The following is a 3,670-nucleotide window of genomic DNA, read 5'->3' as shown; positions in this document are numbered from 1 at the left end:
CCCCCACGCCCGCTGCTCTCCCCCCACGCCCGCTGCCGGAGGGCTGATCAGACACCAGAGACCCGCACCTGAGCTGCCTGGCGCCGGCCTCGCAGCTTTAATACCGCCCAGCGTGACACCCAGAAAGCCCCTGCCCTCCACCAGGGCTCTGGGAGCGCCTCTCCACCGCCACCTCTGGGGACCCGGCCTGGTCTCAGATGGGGCTGTGGCATCACCAGGGCTGGTCTCTACCAGGAAGATGAAGCCTGAAGGGCACAGCCGGACCCCAGACTTGGGCCAGACCTGGACCGAGCGCCCCTCACCACAGTCAGGGACCCAACCTGGGTGCCCAGGGCCAGGGCGGGCAGCCCCCCTTCTCAGAGGCAGAAGTGGTCACCGAGGTTTTGGGGAGCCCGGCCTCACCCCATGCCCTTGGTCAACAAAGGACAGGCCTGGTCACAGCGGGGCCTGCGAGAGGAAACAGTCCTTCTGGCACCACTGCCCCTCACAGCCCCCCGCCCTCCCGTGGGGACCCAGGCCTCAACCAGCCCCCTGTAGCAGGAGAGGGTGGCACACGTGTGCAGGCCTGCATGTGCCCGAGCTCTGACTGCAGGCGTACACGCTCACACACACGTGTGCAGGCCTGCATGTGCCCGAGCTCTGACTGCAGGTGTACACGCTCACACACACGTGTGCAGGCCTGCATGTGCCCGAGCTCTGACTGCAGGCGTACACGCTCACACACGTGTGCACGCTGATACACACGTGCCCCAGCTCCTCTGGGCACACAAAGCCCAGGTCTTGGGCAAGGGGCATGGAAAGGGAGGCTCACAGAGGGCCCCGCACAGCCCCTCGCCCGCAGCCCTCCCACCCACCCGTAACCTGGGCACACCCCACACCCTGGCGCCTTCCCTGGCTCCAGACAAGAACAGGAGTGGCCTCGTGGCCAGCTGGCACCGGGGCAGCTCCCTCCTGCCCTGGCACTGGGCTGGAGGCCTGGCCTTGACCCAGGCCCACCACAGCCCTCCAGCCCCCAAGCATGACAAGGACACCCGCTGCCTGGGCAGATGTCTGCCTGCCCCGGAGCCTCGGGGGCCTGCGGGGCAGGCAGCAGACCCAACCTCGCTGGCATCTGCCCTCCTGTCTCCAGGAGGGACCCCCTCAGCACCCAGCTCAGGGATGCGCTTTGGGAAGTGGCCCTGCTCGGGTGACCGAGCCTGCGTGTGCCCATCGCAGCGTCAGCACTGAGGGCCCTCCCCTCCGCAGGACTGCGGCCGCCCCGAGACCCGGAGGGCTCTGTGTCCCGGCCCAGCACAACCAGGGGCTCCCGGGGTTCTGCTCCTGCCCCCACCCCCCCGTCCTGGGCCCCAGCTCCTCGGGGGCCACATGGGGCACTTCCCACATGGTGACCCATCTCTGTCTGCAGATTCGGTTCCTCTTCTCCAGCAGAGGACTCAGCAGAGCTGCCTGGGGGAGGGGTCCAGTCCCGACACCAGCACCTGCGAGGGGAGTGCCTGGCCGGCGAGGAGCCTGCCCACGTCTTCCGCTCACTGATGCCAGGTGCCAGCAGCCTCGGTTTTGCTTCTGTGGGGGTGATGGTGCCCCAAAAAATGTTTGTAAGCAAACAGCATGAGCCTCTCCGGCACAACGGCTGTGGCCTGAAGGTTAGCGCCACCCCCAGAGCCTAACTAAGAGCCCCAGGCCCGGCATCACACAGCTGATGTCCCTGCCCCCCAGGACCCCCAGCAGAGCTCGCCACCTGCCCTCAGACCCTCCAAAACCAGGAGCCGAGGGGCCTAACAATAGCGCTGGTGGTGCAGACCCCGCACACACCAGGCGGGGGGCACGGGGTCTGGCCAACACCGACCCCTCAGCGGGTGGGCAGTTGGTGGCAGAGGCAATGAGCACCTGGCCCTCCACTGGCCAGAGGCAGGCACGTGACCCCAGCTCAGCCAATTGGATTCTTCCCCAGGACTTTGACACTGGCCAAGAGGGGGACAGGCAGAGTCCACTGGGCCCAGGGGGGCTCCCTACCCCCCCACCCGTGCATGGGCCCTGCACCCCAAAGCCAAGCTCGTGAGCTCTGTCCATGCAGGGGGTGCGTTAGAAGCTTCCACCCGGCCCCCATGTGCTGTCGTTTCGTGCGTTTCTGTCACTTGCAGCCTCAGAATCCGGACCGCCACATGGATGCAGGCCAAGCCTCGAGAACCAAGGACCACGGACACGGTCCCAAACACGTGATGATTACAGGCAGGTGACTGAGGGCGCACGGTGCGACCCCAGTTCTCAGGGGACTCCCCCTGCCCCGCTCCCCAGGATAAGCGCATGGACGGGCTCCGCGGGGAGGGGCTTTTTCTGTCTCAAGCTCTTTCCTATTTTCCGAATGCTCCCTGGACGTGTGTTCCTTTTGTAAATGAGAAGAGAGGCGACAACTGCCGTTGTTTGAGCAGAGCGAGTTTCCTTCCCATTAGCAGTGAGGATGACATCAGGGCCAGCCCCGCCCAGCGGACATGACCGCGCTGCCACCACGCTGCCGGCATGGGCTGAGCTTGCTCGAATCGCATTCGACTCGGTGCTGCGTTCTGGTGGGAGACCCCCACGCGGTCTCAACCCCCTCAGGGGCCATTCAGCCCTCCCCTCCCGGGCAGCATGTCAGACCAGAGGGACTCTCTTATTTTGGGCTGAGGCCCAGGCTTCCCCGACTCAGGGCCTTTGCACGTGCTGTACCCCTGCCTGGAACCCTCTTCCCCGAGGCCTCTGCACAGCTACCTCAGTCTATGTTTAGGGTCTTGCTGGAAACATCCAAGTCCTCAGGGCAAACCTGCGGCAACTGCTACCATCTGGCCTGGAAGATGGGCCCGGTGTGCCCACTGCAGACCAGGCTCCAGGCAAGTCCCAGCCCGCTGCCCGTCCATAGTCTGGCTTGCAGCCTCCATGGAAGGCCAGGAGCACCTCCCCCAGGAAGCCTCCCCTGACTGCCAGGCCCCAGCAGGCCCTGTCCTGACCCCATCACAGCACTATCACACCAGGCCATACCCGTTTTTCTCCATCAGTTTGGAGCTTCCAGAACCCCCTGAACTGGTGAGGACAGTGAGCAAGAATGAGAAAGACTGAGGGTAGAGAGTATGGCCTCGCTACGTGATCTGGAGCCAGTCTCCTCTCTGGGCCTCAGTTTGCTAATCTGTACAATGGGGAGAGTCCTCATCTCCCAGGCTTGTGTGACAAAGGGCTAGTGAGAGATGTCCCCACACAGCATTCCAGAAAAAGGGTGACCCCCGGGGCTTTCCAGTGGGGTTCACCATGGCTCCCAACAGCCAATGGTGGGGGTAGGAAACAGCAGAGAAGGGCGAAGGCTCGTCTCCCGGGCCACCCCCACTCCGGCCCCAGGCCCTGCCTTTCCCTGGTCAGCTCGGGAGGGAGAAGCCCCCACAGCTAGGAAGGCTGCCCCAGGGGAGGCAGGCAGGGGCCCCAGGCCATGGCCCAGGGCACCCCATCGCCCACCCACCCAGGGAGGCTCCCTCTGCTGCACATCCAGCAGGGACCAGAGCTGGGCCCTCGCATTCCCCCGGCGCCCCTACAGGGAAGGCACACCAGCGGGGTTTCGGGGTGAGGCCTGAAGGCCGACAGGGGCCGAGCGCTTGTCCAAAAGCACCAGCTCCGAGGGCAGAGGCAGCGCGCACCCCAGGCCTGG

Source organism: Myotis brandtii, unplaced genomic scaffold (assembly GCF_000412655.1).
Source record: "Myotis brandtii unplaced genomic scaffold, ASM41265v1 scaffold786, whole genome shotgun sequence".
Classification (NCBI taxonomy): domain Eukaryota; kingdom Metazoa; phylum Chordata; class Mammalia; order Chiroptera; family Vespertilionidae; genus Myotis; species Myotis brandtii.
This window is presented reverse-complemented; position numbering follows the sequence as displayed.